The sequence below is a fragment of the Panthera onca genome, chromosome B2 (assembly GCF_046562875.1).
Source record: "Panthera onca isolate mPanOnc1 chromosome B2, mPanOnc1 haplotype 2, whole genome shotgun sequence".
Taxonomy (NCBI): domain Eukaryota; kingdom Metazoa; phylum Chordata; class Mammalia; order Carnivora; family Felidae; genus Panthera; species Panthera onca.
The window spans coordinates 55,760,499-55,786,459 of NC_138343.1; the positions used below are offsets into that span (position 1 = coordinate 55,760,499).

General features: G+C 34.7%; 1 protein-coding gene across 6 annotated transcripts in view; it reads right to left on the minus strand.

The window, feature by feature from the left end:
* Positions 1 to 25,961, minus strand: part of KHDRBS2 (KH RNA binding domain containing, signal transduction associated 2) — a 600,763-nt gene that overhangs the window by 230,467 nt on the left and 344,335 nt on the right. The window lies entirely within an intron of this gene.

Below are 25,961 nucleotides of genomic sequence, written 5' to 3' on the forward strand. Positions count from 1 at the left end.
AGTCAGATGCTTAACCGACTAAGCCACCCAAGAGCCCTACAGATATTCTTTATTTTGAGCACAGTGATTGTTTCACAGATTAGACATATACCAAAACATCAAACTGTCCACTTTAAAATAGGTGTGAGGTTTTATCACTTAGTTTATAATAAATCTAATAAAAATTTACATATAGCTTTTTATTATATTAATCCTTAAACTGTGATACACATTATAATTTTTTCAAGTCTAACACTGATCTTAAGGTTTTATTTATATCTTTTCTTCTATTTGTTTTTATTCTTATATAGATGAATATGTCTACTTGGATAACCACATCTAGTCTTTAACTTATAAAATGTGGGATTTTGGAATGCATTAAAATATTAACAAAAAAAAAGGTTATGTAAATATTCTACCTAAATTACTTATATCCACAGATTTTATTCAACTTAGAATTTATTATTCATTAATTTAATTCTAGGTAGAAAAGATATATCAATTATTATACATCAATTATTATTACTAGTGGTTATACAGAAATATATGATAACTTAAAATGTGGAACACGATAAATTGGCTTAATTATCCTTGCATTTTGTTTTTTATTTATGGATTGAATCATTCATTCAGTGTTTACTGAGATCCTATAATGTTATCAGCACAGGGATTCTGAAGTGAACTAAATTGACAAAAATCCTGGCTGGAATTAAGCTAAAATTTTTGTGGTGGAAAGTGACAGATAATAAAAAAGTAAGATAAGTAATGTGTGATGACATGTGCTATATTAAATATTAAATATGTGATATGTGTGCTATATTATAAACATAATAGGGAAGGGAAATAGATAATCCTGAAGAAGATGGTAGTAATTTCAATTTTTAAATAGGGTTTACTCAGTAAAGTCTTCATATGGCCATTTGTGAGCTAAGACTCAAGGGGGTGAATAAAAAGATCTAAATGAAGAGCTTTATGGAAGCAGAAACACGAAGACAGAAACCTGGCAGTGGGAATAGGCTTGTGATGTTTATGGAACATCAGGGAGACCGGTGTGGCTGGAGCAGCCTTTGGCCTTTATCCTCAGTGCACTAGGAATCATTGGGAAGTTGTAAATGGAGGGGCACCTGGGTGGCTCTGCCACTTAAGTGTCCAACTTCAGCTCAGGTCATGACCTCACAGTCCATGAGTTCAAGCCCTGCATCTGGCTCTGTGCCAACAATTCAGAGCCTGGAGACTGCTTTGGAGTCTGTGTCTCCCTCTCTCTCTGCCCTCTACCTGTTTATGCTCTCTCTCTCTCTCTCAAAAATAAATAAGCATTAAAATAAAGGAAAGTTTTAAATGGAGGAGTAATGTGATATGATATATGCTTTAAAAAGATCCCTTGGGGCGCCTGGGTGGCGCAGTCGGTTAAGCGTCCGACTTCAGCCAGGTCACGATCTCGCGGTCCGTGAGTTCGAGTCCCGCGTCAGGCTCTGGGCTGATGGCTCGGAGCCTGGAGCCTGTTTCCGATTCTGTGTCTCCCTCTCTCTCTGCTCCTCCCCCGTTCATGCTCTGTCTCTCTCTGTCCCAAAAATAAATAAAAAACGTTGAAAAAAAAAAAAAAAAAAAAAAAAAAAAGATCCCCAGATCTGTAGTGCAGAGAGTAGTGGGCAGGATGGAGGCCATGGCAGAAGTAGCAGAACAGTTGAGACATTAATAACCTCTTTGCTGTAACCTATCAACCCAGTACCCAGACAGACAGATCAAGCACATCTGTTTTGAGGAGGAGAACTCTATGTATTTAATAACCACTCATTGTTTTTCTATCTAGCCGAAATTAGACCATTCTCCTTAACTCCATAATGGTAATTGGAGTAGAGTGGTCAGACATTAATGGGACTGATTAATTAAACCAAAGGTATAAATAATACGGGACTGGGTTTAAAACTGCTATTACTAATGTTAGGCTATTGAATTCTTTCACTTAAATGAGCATCTTTTTTGTAATGTGGTGACTCTAACAACGTGTAGGCTTTTAATTGAATTGATTGTATTAGTACTTGCAAAATTAGTTTGCTAGAAGAGTGATCACTAAGATTTCCAGCAAAAGGCAGAACAGTGGAGTGGGTGCTCTGTTTCACAGGTATATACCAGGTACAGAGGGTTCCAATATGTTTTAAATCACTATTTAGTAACATTATCCAATTTACTACTGATATTTGTGCAATCTGCACTTTCAAAAAAGAAAAATGCAAGATTGAAAATTAATATCATAGAAGCATTAAAGAGTAATAATTCACTAATTTGTAAGAATGTATTGAGTACATATTGTGTGCCAGTCATGAAGAGTTACAAAGATAAATATTGCCTTTTCTCCAAAAAATTCACAGTTTTGTGGAGTAATAAAATTTCTAACAGACGTAAGTAAAATAGTATTACTTGGAACACTTACTTATTGAGCATTTACTGTGTACTAAGATTTTTTTTTGCATGTATCGTATCTCTAATCTTCACAAACCTATAAAGTAGGTAGTGATATTATTGCTATTTTAAAAAATGAGAAAACTGACACATTAAATGACATGTCTATAATTACTTATGAATTATTAATAATTATTAAAGTGTAACTGTTTATATAAAATGATTGTGAAAAATGTTTTGGCATTTTATAAAAGTACAGTGGGTTTACAGAGTGAGGTCCAAGGGTATATAGAACTATAGCAGAGAAAAAATGACATGTAGTTGGATTCTGTGTGACAGAAAAGAGGCAAAGAGCATCACAGGAGGAACCATATGTGCAAAGGCAGAATGTATTTTGGTTTTTTTAAAGAACTGTGTAAGCAGTATCAATTGTGGCTGACTTGAGGCATGGGAATGGGTAGGCTTAGATGGAGCAAGGAATGGGCTTGGGAAGCAGATTGTGAAAGCATCATTTGTAGGAGTATGAAATTGATCCCGTAGACAAAAGAGTTACTGAGGTTCCTTAATTTGTTGGTATTTTGTTTTGTTTTTAAGTACAGTGTAAGTGCTATATGAGATAATAGACTGAAAAGGTGTAGAATTCCCTACTGATGTACTAACTGTATACATGCTGGAGATGGGCAGCAAGCAAGTGTGAGTTCGGAGTACAGATTTGGAAACACGAAACCAGGGACAAGTGGTACTACCAGATAAGTGCTCGACTCCAAGTCCCTGCCCTCAAAGAGCTACTGCAAACTGGAGTGCGAATGGGGCCTGGCACAGTCTGTGAGATGGATCTCACGAGGCAGCAGGGTTCTGGGATTACTGACCACGGAAGATCTTGGTATCCAGCAGGATGGGTACTAAGCCTGTGGGTTTGAAACTCAGGAGAGAATTTGAAGCAAGAGTTTTTGATGTTGTCAGCAAGGAGGTGGGGGAGCAAAGCTAAGAAAGTGAAGGATGTCATCCAGAAACAAAAGTTTGAAAGAGACACAAATGGGCCACAGGCTAACCACCATTTTCCTGGATTCATATATTAATGATCTCTAATTTGCACATAAATGAAAATTGTGGTAGAGGGTTTCAAACAAGTCTCTGGCTTTCTGACTTCATTCACTATCACTATCATGCTTATAGCACTCATGCATCATCTAATTCTTTTTTCAGCAGTATCTGGTTGACACAATGTAGCTCAAGAGAAGATGCCTAAAATGTGGAATAGGGCAGACTTTACGTCACTGACTTTGTCAACAAATAGCTGGGTGAACAGAAAATGTGCTTAAGTTTTCAGAAACAATAAAAACAATAACAATAGTAAAAACAGTAGAAATGTTTACTTTATAGACTTGTTGGCGGATGACTGATAGTAAACATAAAACAGCGGGTTGGCCTGTGGTAGATTAACAGATTTATTTTACAAAAAATGATGTAGTAACTACTACATGCTGACTATTGGGATTATTATTATGAACAAGTCACCTTTTTACCCATAAGAAACATAAAAATCTCAATTATAAGCTGCCCTAGAAAAACATAAATAAAGTCACATCAATGGGACTCATTAAAATTTGAGAAGTACTCTCCACTAGGTACTGACAATTTCCAAAGAGTGTGCTTACTACCCAGGGCATTATAGAGAATAGAAAGCATCTTCTATGAAGTCTCCAAGTCAAACCTCTTGGGGCTACCACATCTTTTTTAATAAATGAATTCCATTCTCCCCCCCTCAAAAGTAAAATTTCCTCAAATGCCAAAGGTAAGGAAGCGATTGTCCAAACTCCCTAATCGGTCCCTTGAACACCCTAACAATTTGATGGCTCAAGAAAATCCTGCGACTATATTCATAATGTATCACTTTGAAAATTCAGGTTGATTAAATTCATAAAAACAGATAAAAATACGCTGCAATGCATAACACTGTATAATGTACATCTGTTGCAGAGAAATGGGAACATAAAAGGATAAGATATTTATTTTAAATCTTATAGCTGAGTTTTTCAATCAGCTACAAAATTGCAGCATGTGATAGTTATGTATCTACAAACAAAACGGGCTATGACAACAGATAATTATTGGGATTTATTTCACGGGTGAAGAAATTGACATTGTTGACTTTTGTTACTGAACTCTGCCCGATCTTGGATACCCCCTATACTGATCTTGGATACTCCCTACACTTGGAGAGCTTTCTGGTGTCAGAGGAAATACTGGCTAGGTTCTACATACTGCTTGATTGGTGAGCAAACCATGTCCTTGTGTTTACCTCATTATATAAATGTTAAAATTTCCAGAGACAAATGGAAGTTTCCTACAGAAAACAATGTGGTTGTTATCAATTCACATTTTGATTGCCTATTCAAATTCAGTATATAATAAAGCAATTCTTTTCGGCTTCTACATTCAAATTTATACTTTCTCAGTAATTGTAGTCCCTGGAACTTATTTAGTGTAAAATGCTAAGCAAAGCTGAATGAATTCCAGAGGAAATCATTGCTTTTTCCTCCTCCTTATTTACAACTCTCCAATCTCCAGAGGAGAAAAACACTGTTTTCATGATAAAATTATAAAATTGCTATGTGGAAACAGGTTAGTGAAGAGGAAATATGAGTCTGCTATTTGTATAATTCCCATTCTGTTGAGGCAAAAATATTTCAAATTCTAAATTATTCATACTGTTATTCACAATGATCAAATATCTCATACAATTACTTCATTCATTTTAATCTGACTACTCACAAAATGCTTTCTAGTATATTTAAGATTGTGTAAACATAACAAATATACATTATAGTAGGATGCTAGTATATGAGATGGATTTAAAAGAGGATGGAAAGTGGATCATTACATTTTTACACTATAGGAAGAATAATTATTCAAACAGATCATCTATGCTTTCTTAAGTTTTATCATGCTTGGTATTTCTACTTATATTTTTAAGGCAAAGGCAATTTATGATTATACCACATTAATGGTAAAAAACAGGTTTCATGATGCTTTGGAAAGATTATAAAACCAGGATTGTTTGTTAGACCATAAAATTTATTTTTTGTATGAGTCTCCTTTTTCCATTGTTGACACTATTTTTAAACACTACTGGCAGCTCTTTGGCAGTGAAATTTGAATATAAATATTACTACTAATTACAGAATAGGATATTTATTTTATTTTTTGTTGTTGTTTCTCTTTTTAGAGACAGAAAGTGCAAGTGGGGGAGAGGGGAAGAGGGACAAAGAGAGAGAATCTTAAGCAAGTTCCATGCTCATCACAGAGCCCAACATGGGACTCAATCTCATGACCTGAGCTGAAACCAGGAGTCAGATGCTTAACCGACTGAGCCACTCATATGCCCCTAAAATAGCATCTTTTGTTTTTAAGTTTATTTATTTATTTTGAAAGAGCGAGAGTGTGCATGAGCAGGGGAGAGGTAGAGAGAGGGAGAAAGAGAATCCCAAGCAGGCCACACGTTGTCAGTGTGGAGCCTGACCTGGGGCTCGACCCCACCAACCATGAGATCATGACCTAAGTCATTCAGAAGTCAGACGCTTAATTGACTGAGCCACCCAGGCACCCACAAAATATCATATTTTAACGCACATATTTACATATAAAATTGCATAAAAATGTCAAGTCTCTTACAAGCAAATATTTTTCCTCTAAAGGTGGCCGAAAAAGAATCCAAATTGGGCAAGGAAGTGTAACAACAATCTATCAGAACATTGAATACGGTGAGGTTTTATTCCATGTGGTTGTCCACATTGCCATAAAATAAAGTGGAAAGAAGTGCTAATATGGGAAGCCATAAATAAATTAGTCATGGAGGATTAGAAATTAGAACTCAGGAGTTCTAAGTTTTTGTTTTTTTTTTTTCATTTTTAAGTAATCTCTACACCCAACATGGGGTTCGAACTTACAACCCCAAGATCAATAGTTGCATGCTCTACCCACTAAGCCAGTCAGAAACACCTCAAGAGTTTATCATTTTATTAGAATAACACATGCCAGCTCTGTGCTTGAGTGTTTAAAAGCTTTCCCCTCCCCCTTTGTCATCAAATTATACCTTAGTGAAAGGTAATGGTTTATTGTACAGTGTTGTAATAGTTCTACTTAAATAGTTAATCCAAAAGTACTGGCCAACATTTTTCTTTTCGTTTGCTTGGTTATTTCTAGAAGGTATTTAGTTTTAAAATATTCTAGAATAATAGTATTTTGGACATCCTTGCAAAATCAAACTTTCAAAAAGTGATGCAAATTCTAAATGCCAGTGACATTTAGTTTCCATTGTTTAGATGCCTTATGGATCATTTTGTAATGCCCAATTGTGTTTGTTATTGTTAAAAGTGTTAACAATTTAACAAGTTTTGAACAAGTTTTTGAACAAGTTTTCAAAGCACTCATAAATGTTAAAAGAAATGTACCCAATTGATGTCATATTCTGTCTGAATCAGATGATTGTAAGGTCTTTTTCTTTCAAGTAATTATCAGAAAAACAACTTTGGAAGAAGATTCTTATTTTACTGATAGTTACACCTTAAAAGCAAATTCTTCAGATTGATTCATCATAGCTGTCTTTAACATGTGTGGGTGTAGGCCAAAATCAAAAGCTCCCATCAGTTTTTTTTTAATCTGCATGAAAATGACTTGGGGAACAATTTATTCCAGTATCTAATTTCCATCACTTAGTCATCTTAATAGCAATATAATATGAGTCTGCCCGGAGGCCATTTTCTACCATCTGGATATCTAAGGGTTATTAAGACCTCTTCAATCATTCACATTCAACTTACTCAGAAGTGGGGAGAAAAAAATCCAGTGATACAGGGAATATTTTAGCAATCTGGAATATATCGCAGGGACAGATAAAATAGCTTACTCAAAATGGATCAATTGAGCAGGACTCTTTGATGTTATTAAGTTCTTGAGGATTATCATGAAATATAACAAAACTGTACTGTGGATGCAAATTCAATCATAACCAGAAAACCAACAAGCTTGAAAGGATGTAACTATCCTTTAACAAGTGTTTAAACAGAGGAAAGTTAATCTAAAGATATATATAATATCTTCAAAATTGCTGGATGAAGCTATTGTTTATATTTGCTTTTTGCATGAACTGAAACATATCATCTCTCTACGTTTCCTTGGTCTTCTCATCAGGTAATAAAAGATCAGGATTATTCGATTACTTAATTCTTTCCTCCCCAATCCTAACATTCCGTGGCTTGCCATTTCTATTTATAAAGGCAATTAAAACAGAAGTATTGAGAAACGGCTAAGTTTTCATAACTGCCAATTTTTTTAATGTTTCAATTTACTTTTGCCGGGGGGAGAGGCAAAGAGAGAGGGGACAGAATATCCGAAGCAGGCTCTGTGATGACAGCAGAGAGCTCGATGCGGCGCTTGAACTCACGAACCAGGAGATCATGACTTGAACCAAAGTCTGATGCCTAACGGACTGCGCCACGCAGGCGCCCCAATAACTGGCAATTCTTACAGAAAATGCTCAACGAGTGTAACCTGCACCATTGTGTCCCAATGGTGGACTTTCTGAATTGGCATGTGACAATGTACTCCATTAATCTCCTAAAGAAAGATGAGTAGTGACTATGAGTTTAATGAGAATAGACATAGAAAGAAAAGGAGAATCATAATAAAAACAAGTAAAGGGGGAGTTAACTGAAGTTAAGTTAGTTAATGAATAAGTTAAGTACCAGGCTTCAGTAGACTTCTATGTCATTTCAATGTCCAAACCTAGTAATATATTCTGTACTTAAGAAAGGTAATTCAAAATTAACACATGCAACTTTTCTACTCAGGTGGACAGATAATTTGATAATTTTTGTTTCAAACCAACAACTCTTTTATATATTTGAAATAAACACTCCCAATGTACATAATAAGAATTCAGTCACATTACACACAAGCAGTGAATATTTTCTATACATCTTTATAATGGGCAAAAAGAAATTTTAATAAAAACATTAAAAAGTTGTGTGTAAAATTACCACCCATATGAATGTTTAATGGAAATCACTGTAAGAAAATATGGTTTGACTCCTTTGTATATTGTCATATAATAAAATGTAAATAAAGTTGATTTTGAGTGTACGATCATGGATCTATAAACCTCTGATAGTCATTTGCTGAAACTTTCAAGTAACTGAAATTTTTACAAAGTTTGGAAGTTTATAAAAGCTAAGAGAGGGGCGCCTGGGTGGCTCGGTCGGTTAAGCGTCTGACTTCAGCTCAGGTCACGATCTCGCAGTCCGTGAGTTTGAGCCCCGCATCGGGCTCCGTGCTGACAGCTCAGAGCCTGGAGCCTGCTTCGGATTCTGTGTCTCCCTCTCTCTCTGCCCCTCCCCATTCATGCTCTGTCTCTCTCTGTCTCAAAAATAAATAAAAACGTTAAAAAAAAAAGCTAAGAGAATAATATTTCCAAAAACAAACAAAAAAATCTAAATATTGGATATAAAAACTTTTATTTGAAATTTTAAGGATATATATTGATATGTAGATTTATCTAAAATCAAAGAATATATTTTAACAAGTTATTTATATATTATATTATATTATATTATATTATATTATATTATATATATACTTTAAAATTTCTTTATTGTTTATTTATTTTGAGAGAAAGAGAGAGACAGAGGGTGAACAGGGGAGGGGCAGAAAGAGAGGGAAACACAGAATTCAAAGCATGGGCTGTCAGCATAGAACCCGACGCCAGGCTTGAACTCACGACCTGTGAGATCATGACCTGAGCTGAAGTCAGATGCTCAAATGACTGAGCCACCAAGGTGCCTATATATATATATGTGTATATACACACATATATATACACATATACATAGGTATAATTTCATGCTTTTGAAAGAGCATTGCAGACTAGCCAATTCTTGAATCTTATAGAAAAGTGAGATATCACATTGGTACAAGCCACCATAAAGTATATACTGGTTACTATCTACTCTCTTGGACATAAAGAAACACATCCAACAAGTACCATCTAATTAAAGAGGCAGATTATCTTTTCTGTATAAGTTGCACAATTCTGGGGACACCTGGGTGTCTCAGTCAGTTAGGCATCCAACTCTTAATCTTGGCTCAGGACATGATCTCACAGTTCATGGGATGTAGCCCTGTGTGGGGATCTGTGCTGACAGCACGGAGCCTGCTTGGGATTCTCCATCCTTCTCTCACTCTGCCCTCCCCTACCCCCAAATAAATAAATAAACTTTAAAAAATTGCACAATTCTGTGTAGGATCTATTCATTGAAATTTACTCTTGACTTTAAAAGGTCAGTTTTCTTAATAGAAACCTGATTAAGAAGGCCTGAATTTATTGTCTTATAAACTAAAAGAAATCTCATAAAATTGCCAAAGGTGGTATTACTATTTTTTTTATGAATGGGAAAATGCACTTATAATTCCAAATTGGGTGATAGAATTCTCTCAGATTTATAAGGGCAAAGACTCAGAAAATTTAGAAAAGGCTAAGAGATTCAGTAAACTCATGGTCATATCATACCTCTCTTGTTTTCTAAGACCTTATTTTTTTCATTAAAAGAATTTAGGTAGACTCTTGAGGATTGGGGTTGAGAAACAGATCTCTAAAGAGAGGACATGAGACACTCAATATTGCCTGAGAGTTATTATCCCTGGAACTTACAGAAGTTAGTAGATTTTGAATGAAAGATGAGTATGAAGTTTACTTATCTTTCTTTTTCCCCTTTCCCATTGTCAGTCTCACCTCTGTCCCTAGTGTCCTTGACTAGCAACTGGACAAGTCAGGAAGGGAGATAATGGCTGCAGTGCAACAAAAGGATGTCTCCCGTGGGGATCAGGCAAAGAGGTGAGTGAGAGCAAGGGCAGGGGCAACTGGAGAAAGGGAGATTATATATGTATCCAACCAGGCAGTTCTTTAGAGGTCATTCCTGCATAGCACTGTGTCAGAGACTGTCAGAATGGGTATGAATACTTACTATTTATCAACTAGAAAATTACAGTCACAGAGTATATTATCTGAGGTTTTACAATGCCATAATAGAAATTATGCACATTTTTTTCTGCAAAAGGAGAGCAAATTCCCGAGTGAAACTGTTTGACTCAATGCTGCTAAATCCTCGATATTATTCATATTCTGCACAATGTATTAAGATTGAATGGGACAATTCAGTGCAGTCCACTCATTTTAAAATTAATGAAATTTGAGGACCAGTAAGGTAAAAAACCATTTACCTGAGGCCAAAGATGGAACAAGAATGCATGGCTCTTCACCCATCTTTATTTTTAGAAACAAAATTTAACCACAGACAATTTCAGAGAGTAACATCTTGATTACTTAACTACAGAAAACTTCAGAAAATAACAATCCTATCATATTGATTTCAGCATAGGTTATACAATAATAATGTTAAAGTGAATATTTCCAGCTTCCAGTTTCATTTTATGGCTTCCTTTCTTCCATGTGCATTCTTCCAATTTGTGGGACTAAATTTTTAATTTTCTCTATTCTATCATTCATGCATTCATAAACAAGAAATGATGTATACTCTGCTAATGTTGTAGTAACTTGCTGGTTCCAGTCAATATTGTTTTTAAATATCCATTTATATCAACACATATAATTGTAGTATATACATATATTTTATTATATTTATTCTTTGCTTTTATTTTTTATTCTGTTTTTGTTGTTTCCCAACTTCCCCATTTTTTTGCTTTCTAATAGATTGATCATTGTTCTCTTTCTTTTTCCCCTGTAATAATTTGAAAAATATATGTTCTACTATACACTTTAAACATGCAAAATGACCAAAATATTCCAATACAGTGTAGCATTCATCAACCTCAGTAGCCTACCCCATAGGGACTCTTTCACAGTTCTTCTTCCTGAAAATGTGTGCACTTTACTGTGAAATGCCACCTATTTTTTGGTTTTCATTTTAGTGTTAGCCTATATTTTAATGCAATTATTTTAACATCCCCACCCTCCATATATTCTCATTATTATTTTTTCAAGTCAATGAAGTTGACCATTATGTTTTCTCAATATTGGGTCCTGTATTCCATTATTTCCTTTTATGTTAATTTTCCTTTGGGCTGAATATGTCTTTGGTAGTTCTTTCAGTGAAGGTCTGCAGCTGATAAATTTGTTGTTTATAAGTCTGAAAAATACCATTATTGTCTTCTGACTTGAATGACAATTTAGCCAGGAATTGAACTGAAAGTAGGTAATAATTATTTTTCTGTCAGTGCTTTGAAAATGCTATTCTTTTATGTTTTTATCTAGTTTGGCTAATGAAAAGTTTTCTTCCATAAAAACTTTAATTTTTAAAAATTGTTATTTTTTAGTCTATAATATGACAAACATATGTCTAATTTACCCTTTCCAGGACTTTTAGTTCCTTTTTACAGACTTAATTTTCTTTTCAGTTCTTAAACCATTCTCAGAAAATATGTTTTCAAAGAGTGCATCTGACCCACTTCCTTGATCCACTTTGAACTTCTACTAAACATGGTAGGAACTTCTCATTCCTTCCTCCATGATTTTCTTATCATCTCACGATGCTGCATTCTAGGTAATCACTTGAAATCCATTCAAGTCCATTCCTATTCTCCCCAGTTGTATTTGGTCCACCCTTATAACCCATTCCATTGAGTTTTTTTTTTTTTCAATTTTAGTTTAGTTTATTTAGTTGTCTAGAATTTATATGTGGGTATTTTGCAAAGCATTGTATCTTTTTTAACTTTTTTCATGCCTTGTGAACCACATTTCTTATTTTATTGACTGCCCATTTAAAAATTCTTATTTTAAAGTAACTTTCAGATTCCTCCAATATCAATGGCCCCTTAGCTGTTATTACTCTGTTGCATGATGTCAACGTATCTCATATGTTTTGAAATTTAGTGACTTATTTGGGGATCTAATGAGCCCCATGTTTCTTGAACTTACTGGGTGCTTTTAATATTTTCCTTCTTTGCGAACTTCTGCTGTAAATGCATAAGGTAAGAATTGAGATCACATACCTAGTTCTATTGCAAGGCTAGAAATCACAGGCTTTCCATCTGATTTTGTACTTACAGCTTCAGCCAATAGACTGGTTTTCCACTGGGATTTCCTTTGCTTGGTAACTATATTTATAAAGGAAGCTCAGGTTCAGTACCTTTTAGATCCACATGGCCTACTGCCTTTATTCTGACCTCTAAGCAGAATTAAACTCCATCCTTTATAACAGTGTTATACCCAGGAGCTACCAGGACATCCTCCTAGGTAGTACTGAAAATTTTCTCTTAACTTCCAGCACCTGGAGACTTCATTTTCTTCCTTTTAATTTTAATTAGCCCCCCATTTTTCAATGCAGTAGTTGCATATGAGTAGGGTAGTAGATGTTGTTTTCCTTGTCAGCTAATTTCACCATCTTGGCCAGATGCTCTCAATGCACATTCTACAACTCCAAATAATCTATTCAAATCACTAATACATTGCTGCATTTTTTCTGTGTTAAAGCACTGGGGTCTGGGCAAATGTAAGTATAAGTTTTACTATTTCTCTTCAAAGAGTTTATAATCTAGTGTTGACTTAAATGAGATAAAATATTTAAATTTTAACAAGTTAATACACACATAAAATCACTGTGTATTAAACAGGGTCTGCATCACTCTGAATAAATGATATGTGAAGGTTTCATGGATGAGTTAATTCTCAATCTTATAGGAAAACAGATCCAGAAGACATAAATAAAATAAAAATGCAATTTACCAAAATTTGTGGCATACTGCAAAAGCAGTACTTACAGGGAAAATTATAGCACTTAATGTATATGTTAGAAAAGCAGAAAGAAAAGTATACATTAGAAAAGTAGGAAAACTCAATCATCTAAAGTTCCACAGTAGGAAATTAGAAAAAGAAAAGCTAATTAAATCTAAAGTAAGCAGAAGCAAGGAAAAAATGCAAAATAGGACAAAAATCATGAAATTGAATATAGGAAATCAAATAGATACAATCAATGAAAACAAAAGCTGGTTCTTCGAAAGGATTAAAAAAAAAATAGATAAGCTTCTAGCCAAACTAGAAACAAACTAAATCAACAAGAAAAGGGAGGATATAAATTACTAATATCAGAAATTAAAGAGGGACATCACTATAGATGCCCTGGACATTACAAGGATTATAAAGGAATACTATGAACAATTCTGTGGCCCCAAAACTGATTATCTCAATGAAATGGACCAACTCCTTGAAAGACACAATATGCCAAAACTCACATAAAAAGAAATAGACAATCTTAATAGGCCTATAACCACTAAAGAAATTGAATCAGTAAGTAATAACCTTCCCAAACAGAAAGCACCAGGCCTACATAGGTTCAATGATGAATTCTATCAAACACTTAAGGAAGAAATCATACGAATTCTCTGCAATCTTTTTCGGAAGATAGAAGCAGAGGAAATACTAACTCATTCTATGAAGCCAAGTGATCCTAATACCAAGCTACACAAAGATATTACAAATAAAGAAAACTACAGATCATTATGTCTCATGAACACAGATGCAGAAAGCCTCAGTAGAATATTGGCAAATTGAATCCAACAATACCTAATAAGAATTAAACAGCATGACCAACTGGGATTTATCCCAAGTATGCAAGGGTGACTCATTTGAAAAGCAATTAATTAATGTATCACATAAACAGAATATTTTTTAAAATTACACGATCATATTAATAGATCAATAAAAAGCATTTCACAAAATCCAACACCCATTCATGACTAAAAAACAAAACAAAACAAAAACACAACTCAAGAAACTAAGAATTCCCTGGGAATTCTCTGAGCTTGATAAAAACTATTTTTAAAAAACCCTATAGGTAGTATCTATTTAATGGCGAGAAAGTTTTTCCACTAAAATCAGGCATAAGGCAAGCATGACTCCTCTTACCACTTCTTTTCAATGTTGTACTTGATACATGCGGTAAAATAAGAAAAGGAAATAAAAGATACACAGATTGGGAAGGAAAAAATAAAATTGTATTTGTTCACAGATGAAATGATCATCTATGTAAAAATTCAAAAGAGCTGACAAATCTCTCCAGAAAGCAATTATAGCAAAGTTGCAGGATACAAGGTGAATATACAAAAGTCAAATGCTTTCCTGTACATAAGCATTGAACAAGTGGAATTTGAAATTAAAAACACAGTAGCATTTACATTAGCATGCCCCAAATTAAAATACTTAATGCATAAATGTTAACAAAATATGTACAAGAGTTAAAGAAGAAAACCGCAAACTCTGATGAAACAAATCAATGAATAACTAAATAAATGTAGAGATATTTGATGTCATGGATAGATAGACTCAATTTTGTCAAGATGTGAATTCTTTCCATTTGATCTATAAATTTAATGCAAAATTCAGTCAAATTTCCAGTAAGCTATTTTTCAGAAATTGACATTTCTAAAGTCATAGAGAAAGGCAAAAGACCCAGAATAAGTAACACAATATTGAAGGTGAAGAACAAAGTTGTAGGACTGATTCTATCTGCATCAAGATTTACTATAAAGCTATAGTAATCAAGACTGTGTGGTATTAGCAAAAGAACAGAAAACCAGATACATGAAACATCATTAAGAGCCCAGAAATAGACCCACATACATATTATCAACTGTCTTTGATAAAGGAACAAAGATAAAAAAATGGAACAAAGATCGTCTTTTCAACAAATGGTGCTGGAACAATTAGTCATCCACACGCAAACAGACAAACAAACAAAAATAAAAACAAAATCTCACAAACACCTGAATCTAGACACAGACTTAATCCTTTACAAAAATTAATTCAAAATGGATCACAGATGAAATGTAAAATGTGAAACAATAAAATTCCTATAAGATAACCCTGAAGAAAACCTAGACTACCTTGGGTATGGTGACACCTTTTTAGATACAACACCAGACGTGAACCATGAAAGAAATAATTAATAAGCAATGTAAAAAGAATAAAGGACAAGCCACAGACTGGGAGAAAATATTTGCAAAAGACAATGCTAATAAAAGACTCATCTGAAATACAGAAAAAACTCTCAAAACTCAGCAATAACAAAGCAATCTTATTTAAAAATGCGCCAAAGATCTTGCCAAAAAGATGGACAGATGGCAAATAAGCATACACATCACAATTCTTGAGGGAAATGCAAATTTAAACAAGAGATACTACTTCACACCTATTAGAATGGCCAAAATTTGGAACAGTGATTGGCTATGATATGAAGCAATAGGAAGTATATGCATTGCTGATGGGAATGTAAAATGGTACAGCCACTTTGGAAGACAATTGGCAGTTTCTTGTCTAACTGAACATAAGAAACATATTCTTACCATACAATCCAGCAATCACACTCCTTGATATTTACCCAAAGGAGTTAAAAGCTTAGTCCACCTGAGAAGTGCACATGGATGTTTATGGCAGCTGTATTTGTAACTGCCAAAACTTGGAAGCAATCAAGATATCCTTCAGTAGGTGAATAAACAAGTATCTACTGATAAATACATACAGGATAGATATCATGGTACATTCAGACAATGGAATATTATTTAGTAGTAAGAAGAAATGAGCTATCAAGCCAAATAAAGAAAGACCTGGAGTAACCTTAAATGCATCTTACTAAGTCTTGAAACCAATCTGAAGAGGCCACATACTGTATGATTCTAATTATACGACATTCTGGAAAAGGCAAAACTGTGGAGACAATAAAAAGATTGGTAGTTGTCAGGGTTGTGGGTTAAGGGAAGAATAGGCAGAGCACAAGGGATTTTTAGTACAGTGAAAATATTCTGTACAATATGATGGATATGTCATCACACATTTGACCAAACTCATAGCATTTACAATACCAGAATGAATCCTGAGGTAAACTACAGATTTTGGGGATTATTATGTGTTAATGTAGGTTTATCTTTGGTTACAAATGTACCATTCAGGTGAGTGATACTGATAACGGGGGTGGGGAGGGAGGCTATGCATGTGTGGGCTGTGGGGTAAATGAGAATTCTCTGTATCTTCTCAATTTTGCTGTGAACTAATACTGTTCTCAATAAATAACATAAATCCCCACACATTTAGGAAAACTGAAGTGTTAGAAGTATTTCTAGTAAAAAAAAAAAAACACCAAAAACCAAAACAGGTTATGCTATGGAGGTAAGGATGAACAAAGAATATTGTGAGGTAATAATTATTATAGCTTCACATTGAGCAGACTGATGGGCAAAAGACCTGGAACAGACTTTGAGAATTTGAACTTTCTTTACTGAGGATACATATTTTTAAGTTTATTTATTTTGAGAGAGAGAGCATGCACGTGCACAGGGAAGGTGCAGAGAGAGAGGGAGTGAGAGAATCTTAAGCAGGTTCCACACTGTCAGTGCAGAGCCCAATACAGGGCTTGAAATCACTAACTGGGAGATCTTGACCTGAGCCAAAACCAACAGTCGAGGATGCTTAACTGACTGAGCCAACCAGGACCCCTTTACTGAGGATACTTTAAGTTAGAATGTTATGTTGTTAAATCATTGGTCTGAGAAAGTTAATCTGTCAGCGTTGTACATTATGGCACGGGAGAAAAGAGGCAGGAAGGCATTGCAATAACTCAGTTGTAAAAGGATAGATGCTCAGCCTAGTAGATTGGTAACGGAAGTGGAAAGAAAGGGAAAACTGACAAAGGCAGCTTAATGTATTTACACCAACTATTTTCTACACAGGATTTAGTGTCTCTGAGAAAATACAAAAAGATGAACTAGAAATATAAGGAAAGATTTTATAAAGAGAAAAAAAATCTTGCTCTTTTTTTTTAAGCTTATTTTTGAGAGAGAGACAGAGAGAGTGAGCAGGTAAGGGCAGAGAGAGAGGGAAAGAGAGAATCCCAAACAGGCTCCACAATGCCAGTGCAGAGCGTGACATGGGGCTCAAACTCACAAACCATGAGATCATGACCTGCGCTGAACACTTAAACTGACTGAGCCACCCAGATGCCCCCTAAAATTGTTGCTCTTATGGTTGCCATTGCATATTTGAAAATGTGGGAAGTGTGCTCCTCAAGAGAAGCAAGTTTTTTTCTAGATACAACTTCTGGAAGAAAAAAAAAACTTCCCTTATTCATGTTGTTAAGTGCTTTTCAACTGGGTACTATTTTGCTCCCCAGGAGACATTTATCATTGTCTAGATGCATTTTTGATGGTCATACTGAGTGAGGAGGAGGGTGTGCTACTGCCATCTAGTGGGGAGAGGTGAAGGTTGTTGCTAAATAGCTTCCAATGCACAGGATGGCCCTCAACAAAGAATTCTCTGGTTCGAAATGCCAACGTGCTGAGATTATGAAACTCAGTAGGATTAATCTGGCCATTATGTGTAAACACATGAATGTGAATCTGAGGAGTGAAACAGTTCTATGAGAGGCACATGCAATTGACCACAACCTGCTCTACTTTTTCATTGCACAAAATCACTTACTCTTCATGTCAAATTCTAAATTACTTATTTTTATTTCATATTTATCTTCTACGCAACCCCCAGCAGTTGCTTGAACATAAGCTCCATCAGTTTAGGGATAAGTTTTGTGCACTGACATTTCCCAATACCAGTACTTGGTAGAAGGTAGAACCGTAATAAATTCTTTTTGCATATATGATTGAATGAAGCTGGTTAAAAATGCACAGATATCTAGTGGTCTAACTAATGCCACAGAAATTTAAAAATTAAAATACGTAGAGGAATGGGGTGTATGTATGACTATAAGGTATCTTTCCCACATCTTACTTGGTTCTTTATACTTCCAAAGGAAGCTACATTTTTCAAGAATATCTTTTCTTTGAAGAACGGATGTGGTGGATGGAATTCCTTGATGCTGATTATAAAACTTTGCAAAGAAATCAAAGGACCTACTGGTTCATTAGATATTGAAAGAAAGACAACAGGTGTCACAGAGTATGTAGCTGAAAAAATATAGATTTTTCTATCAATGCGGAAGTATTCTACTACTTCCCTAGTAAAAAAGTGGTAGCAGAATGTTTTGTTCCCCTGACATTCAACACAGAATCAAATCCACCCCTTTTTTCTCTTGGCACTTCCTTTCAAACAATATTTTTAATTTTAATTTTTTTAAGGAAGCTCCATCTCTAACATGGGGCTTGAACTCATGACCCCGAGATCAAGAGTTGCAAGCTTTACTGACTGAGCCAGCCAGTAGACCCAGAATCAATATTCTTAATCATAAGTGATATTGTTCTTAATGATATTAAGTCAAAAAAACAAAGAGAAAAATTATTGGCAAAAATCTTTTCATATATTTAAATTTATAAGTCTTGGGGTAAACAATATTAACTCCATTATTCCTCAAAGGTAAAGGTAATAATACCAATTAAAATGTTTAATAGATCAATAAAAATATTTCATATTATAAAAATATAATAGAAAGGTCTTTGACAATAGTGTACTGGCAAATAAATGTTCCAAAAATAAATAAATTTAGTACCCATACTAAACAACCTACATGGAATGATATAGATCATGAAAATATACAAATGAAGATTTGTCTGGCCCAAGTTCATTTTATTAAAAATTAATATTTCATTAATTATAAAAAAACTATTACTAAACATCTCAGTACTTTAGAAACATATTTTTAAGATGAATAAATTTAATGAAAGTAAAATAATTGCCTTTTTGGAAGGTCCTTTGTTAAAATTTTACTATAAGGAAACAATTATGTTCAAATATTTATTGTACTAAAAAAAAATGTGCTTAGCATAGCCAGAGGGCTGAATGTATTACCATTTCTCTTTCCCTTTCAGCTTCTCAGTTCCTACAAACATTTTTTAGTTAGCAAGATACAAAAGACACACTTGAACCACATCATTATTTTTGACTGAATTTAATACCCAAGTACACATAGAAATATCTACATGTAAAATTTTGTTTATTTAGAAGCATTTTTTTGGTAACGTGTTAGTATCTATTCCCTGCACACTGAATTTCCATGGATTTAATTTTAAATGTCCTTCATTGATTTTTATCTTCTTTCTATTACTTCCACATAAAATTAATCCAAATAACACCTTTCAAAATAAACAGAAACATGATAGGTATAAATAAAAATAATCGACACTCTCAAGCACAAAACACAAAAGAATAACCGGTTATTCATACTAAAATGACTTCTCACTTAGAAAAAGGAGTAAGACTGCACACAGAATGCCACAACCCAGGTAAATAAAGAACTGGTAATTATGCCTTTATGAATTACATTAATGTTCCGTGCGTGTGTGCGCGCGCGCATTTGTGCATGTGTATACATGTGCATGTGCTTAAGCAGGCTTGCACACACAAATTCAGTGAGGTGAGAGATAGAGAAGGGGAAGGAAAGGAGGGGAAGGGAGAGAGAAGAGACACAGCTAATCCTTGCACAAAGGTACGAGTAAATAAACTGGGCAGATAAAAGGACCAGGCAAAGATATCAGATGATTCAGAAACATACTCAGAGATCACAGGATCAAGGCTCTCCGTTGCATTTAAAACAACCAGACATTATAAACATGTTTATATATCAACTCTGTACTCCTTATTATAACTTAGGTCCACACTGATGTCCACTAATCATATAGTTTAAATTCCTTTAGCAATATCATAATGGAAATGTTCACTATTCTAATGGAAATTTCACTATTCTATCCTCCCTCTTCATGTTTTAAGATAGAGTGATAAAGAGAAAACACATTCTCAAAATAAAAATAAAGACTCCAATCACCCATGCTGTTGTCATGCTTGACATAAGACCTGTGTGTAGGACATGTTCTATCTGAGCGGCTTTCAAACAGCTCAAAAACTTATACTAAAGTCAGGCCTGTCCCAAATGCTTTAAACCTATCTTTTTTAAGCTAAAGAAAAAAAAAATACTATGTTAGTAAAATCTTAGTAAGATTTAATATTTTTTAAAAAACAAAAAAATTTGCTAATCTAAAAAAATACATTGCTAATAGTATAAAAAAATCTTAGCAAGAATGTAAAGTCACCCAAAAAGTTCATAGAACAGATTTTAAAGAAAGGGCTACTTGGAGACTTAGGGGTTAGAGAGGATAAGCCATCCTGAATCCAGCAGCACAGCAAGACACGACCATCACTGGAACTAAAGGAGCAAGGGGAGGAAAGGGTCACAGGAATTCTGGGATCATGAAGGAGAGACTAGGGGGATGTCACTACTCCTAGACACATAGGTCTGGAACAGGAAGGACAGCAGGGTGAAATACCCAGACCTCTCACTCTCTCTTCTCACCTTCTGCATCCCTGATACTGCCTCTCATTGGCCAAACCCAGGCACCCCACCTAAGTCAGGTTAGCAAGTAAGATAGGTACCAGATTCAGGGGTCAGCCTTTCTGGTATTAGAAGAGAGAAGAAAAGAGAGGTGAATGCATCTGAGCTGGGCAAATGGATAAAAATTCCACAGATATCCAGTCTTTTAAAACTGTATTCTCCTTTTCACTCTAGAAATATATATCAGATCAGATCAAAGAATCAAGAATCAAGAAGGAAGATTTGCCCAAAACTTCTAGCTAAAACTAAATGTCAATCTTGTATATTACAACTTACCCATTGATATTAGCCAACAATCGTCCATTCCCTACCACTATCTATTATAAGACAACTGCAAAATCAAGGTAGGTACTTGTGTGTCAGTTAATGTGGATTAACAAACACAATCTCAGAGCACAATAGACCCAAAATAATGATTCAGAATAGACCACAAAGTGATCCATTTTCACTATTAACAACACTGCACAATTCATTACTCAATTCCAGGGCACAGACAATGACATTCTTTTTTTTTTTTTTTTAATTTTTCTGATGTTTATTTATTTTTGAGACAGAAGAGAGAGAGAGACAGAAAGAGCATGAGTGGGGGATGGGTAGAAAGAGATGGAGACACAGAATGTGAAACAGGCTCCAGACTCTGAGCTGTCCGCCTAGAGCCCAATGTGGGGCTTGAAACCACGAACCGTGAGATCATGACCTAAGCCGAGGTCGGACAGTTAACCAACTGAGCCACCCAGGCACCCTCAGACAGTGACATTCTGATACATGCATTCCTGGCACAGTCCCAACAAATATAAAGAGCTCCCTAAATATTTGTTGAAATGAGTTCTGTAGTATGAAGCAGATGTGTAGTATGAAGTAGATATTCCAAATGAACAAATGAGTTTTTGGCAAAGGGGAGCAAAACAGGGATGGAAAGGCTAAGGAAAATGTGGCATCTGGCTTTGTAGCCAAAAGTCACTGACAAAGGAATTAAAAATTGCGGTCCAGGACAGTGTGGGTCATACCTTAATAGTGGCTCAAAGTACAATCTAGTGGGTCTTTAAAAAATATACATTGAAGTATAGTTAACTCCATCTAGTGGGTCTTGACAAACATTTTAAAGAATGAAGAGAGAAACAATGTGAATTTTTCGTGTATAGTGCAAGCGGTAAGGATATGTACTACGAAACTTTTAGTTCACATTTGTATACGTGAGTATGGTGAATCACAATATGAAATGCATATCTTACTGTAGTTGTCAGTTAAAAATTTTTGAAAACAACTTGTATATGGCAGCAGGACAGGCACACCCTTGATTTCAGGTACAGACAACAAACAAACAAACAAACAAAAAAACCCTTTACAATGTTATGACAAACCATGAGAGAATAAGGTCTAGGGTAGCTATAGAAAAGTAGATATCTTAAAAGTACATAAAGGGAAAATTAATTTCTAAGAATTTGCCTAAGAACAATATTTAGGAAACCGAACTCTCTGAAGACTGGCATTTAAAATTTAATGCCAGTTAAAATTTATTTATACAAAATTTATTTATATAAAATTAAAATTTATACCATAGATACTTGGGAAGAAACTATTCTGGGAAGGCAAATGATTATAAGAAATGCAAATTACATAAAATTCAAGCAAAGAACAAGGCATTTGTACAGAAAATTATATACGTAGCTAACTAATTATAAACTTAACTAAAATTCCTATATAGGAATCTAATTTTGTATAAAATTATTCATTATCCTTCTGTGTGATTTATATCACAGCATTTCTTAATTTTTTCATATTTATTTATTTATTTATTTATTTATTTATTTATTATTTATTTGAGAAAGGGAGTGAGCTTGCATGCACGGGAGCAGGGGAGGGGCACAAAGAGAGAGAGAAAGAGAGAGAGACAGACAGATAGAGACAAAATCCCAAGCAGGCTCCGTGCTGTCAGTGCAGACCAGAGCCAGATGATGGCTGCATCTCACCGTGAGATCATGACCTGAGCCGAATTCAAAAGCCAGACACTTAACTGATTCAGCCACCAAGGCGCCCTGTCATTGCATTTTTATAACCAATAATTGCTGCATAGAAAGAGTGATTTGAAATCCAGAGTTCTCTTTTTTAGCTGAAGAAAATCTTAGTTAAAATACACATTTATACTTTTGCCATTTGATTGCCGTTTCTGGAGGTTACAGAAGTATCATCCTGGTAACTGAAGAACAGGAGGGATGAGTCTGGCATATCCAACAATCTGTGTATTTCTAAGTAGGTTTCCTAAACTCCAATTTCTTTTGTTGTAAAATGGAGATTCTAATTCTTGACGTAAAGTGTCATTGTGAGGATGATTTTGAAATAATGCATGGTAAGTAGTTCACATATCATGTATTACAAGCCCTTACAAATCAGTGGTCATGATGTTAGTGTTGCTGGTAGTGAGAATAACATTGTGGCAAAGCCCTCCTGTCCCATTTTTAACTTTTCCATGTGGAATGCCTTCACTAAGAAGAAAACTCCTGGTCTTTCCATCTTCTCATAGGATGCATAGCAAGTTAGCTGATTTATGAGAAGAAATTAGACTATTTGGCTCATCCCTTTGTTCCCTTCCTTTTTTGAGAGCCAAGCTTCTGACAGGAAAACATTCTCATTACCCCTATGGTATAGATGTCCAGGAGGAGTATCTGTGGAGTAAGTATGTGACTGTCCTACTTCCCCACTGAACAGGTGGTGCTTCCATTCAATTAGGGGTGAGAATTAATACTGGCAATTGGTTCATTAATTGTAACAAATGTACCACACTAATGCAATACGTTGATAGGAGAAACTGTGGAGAAAGGGGTTATATGTGAATTGTACTTTCTGCTCAATTTTTCGGTGCACTTAAAACTGCTCTAAAAATTAAAGCCTATTGATGTAAAAAAATTAAAGCTAGTTGATTTATCTTAAATAAAGCTGGTCATATTTTGACTTGTGACTTGATTCTCAATCTGTTTTGAACTCAGTAGGAGGAGAAAGAGAGGTTTGTTAATCCCCTATATTTCTAACAAGTCACAATGATGAATATTCCTGTGCTGTTTTTGCTATCTATTTGATGTTTTTTTAAGGTTGACACACAGAATGACCTTTTATTAGTAAAAGACATTGTCTTCAATAGGAAAGTTGAGATCTGTCTATTAGGAAGAGGAAGCTACAGGTCTTATTTCACAATTATGCTGTTCTATGTATATTCTGTAACTCAAATGGCACCCATATTCATTTATGCTAACATAGTAATTTTATTCACAGATTTATGTTCACAGGCAAAATAGATAATTTTTATGTATTTATATAAAATTGAGACTAAATTTTAAAAGAATAGCCCACACCCCCTAACAATTTATTTACATTCTTATTTACAAATATTTTCCAGATTTATTTTATTAAAAAAATTTTTTTAACGTTTTATTTATTTTTGAGACACAGAGAGAGATAGGGTGTGAGCAGGGGAGGGGCAGAGAGAGAGCAAGACACAGAATCCAAAGCAGGCTCCAGGCTCTGAGCTGTCAGCACAGAGCCCGATGTGGGGCTCGAACTCACAAACCGAGGTATCATGACCTGAGCCAAAGTCGGATGCCCAACCAACTGAGCCACCCAGGCGCCCCAGTATTTTCCAGATTTCAAGATACCTTCCTAAAGGCAAAAATACCTACAAGTTGTTTTATCTACCATTCTCTTACCTCATATTGCAAATTTGAAATACAAATAGATAATACTACCTAGAGCTTGTTTAACTGTTAAAAAATGATGTGTTTTTCTTGGGTTAGCAGTAAGTTTATTTGCATAATATTCAAAAACAAAATGTGGTATTCTATTACAGTTCAAAGTTCTCAAAGGAATCAAATATACTGGCTGCTGTTAATGCTGTCATTTTTTTCCCTTAAAAAAAAAACCCTAATAACAGAATCAACAGGAAGGTGGGTGGCTCTGTGACTGAAAATTTTTGTATCTTACAGAATAGCTGTCTTTGGCAAGCTTATTGGATGGCAGCTGATATATTGTCGGAATAGACTCTCCGTGTGAAAATTTTTTGCTTGTGTCTTAATGCTCTTCCCTTGGATACAATACAGTTCCAAGAGATGAATGGCTTGCTATTTAACAGTAAGTGCTGATGTGGAAAATTCAATATATTACTCTGGTGTAAATGATCCTATAGTAATCACTACTGATATCACCAACTTCCTTCTGAAACAGATGCTAGGAAATGAATTTCCTGAATTAAGACAGTAGAGTGTTGAAATGCTCACTAAAAGTTAACATTCCAGATGTTCCAAGACTCTTTTAATCCTAGACTTTTTTTTTTCATATAGATAGACCTACCGTCTGTTTCCCCATTAATCAATGATACTGATGTGATTGTGGATTTCATGTTAATATTCTTTACACTGAGTATTAGGAAAGTGTTTAATTTCTATGAAATCCTCTCAACTTGATTCATTTCAACAATGCTAGCTTTGGTTTATTGTCCTTCCTGGAGTAGGATTATTTATCTTTACAAGATTTAAAATGTGTAAGATAAGATATCCTTTGAGGATTTGAAGTGATACTTGCTTTAAGTTGATTTTCCTTGAGGTAAGGCTGAATGTCAAGCTTCCCTTCAGAGACGGAAGGAATTTGAAATCCCACTGCCATTTTTTCACGTGATTGTAGTTTTTGTTGTTGTTTATGAGTATGTAACAAACTTAAATATGCTATTACTCTTATTAATTCTCATGATATTTATAGTGATAAAATCTTACCAATATTATTTTCCTGATGAGAGAATATTTACTAGGCACAAATCTGGGGTGACTGAAGTAACGATTATCATAGGCATATACCAATACCAATAGGTAAGCTTTCCATATCTTCTGAACTTTTTCTCTAGAGAAGCATGAGGCATGAGATGGCGTGGAGACTGGTCGCAAATTCATGCTATTTTCTGCTCTGTTCTAAGGTTCTTTCATCTCAAAGTACAAAACAGTAAGCACTATTCAAAAATGGACAAGAATAAGAGAAACTTTGATATCAGTGAAACTGTATTAGAGGAAGATTTTTGAAAGACAATTATTGTAGACAAAATGTCTTTGCTGTTCTAAAAAGGTAGACCTGAAATTGACAAATGGTTCTATGTGCAAATGAAGAGTAAACTCCTTTGGAGAGGAGGGCTTTGGCGTGGATTTAAAA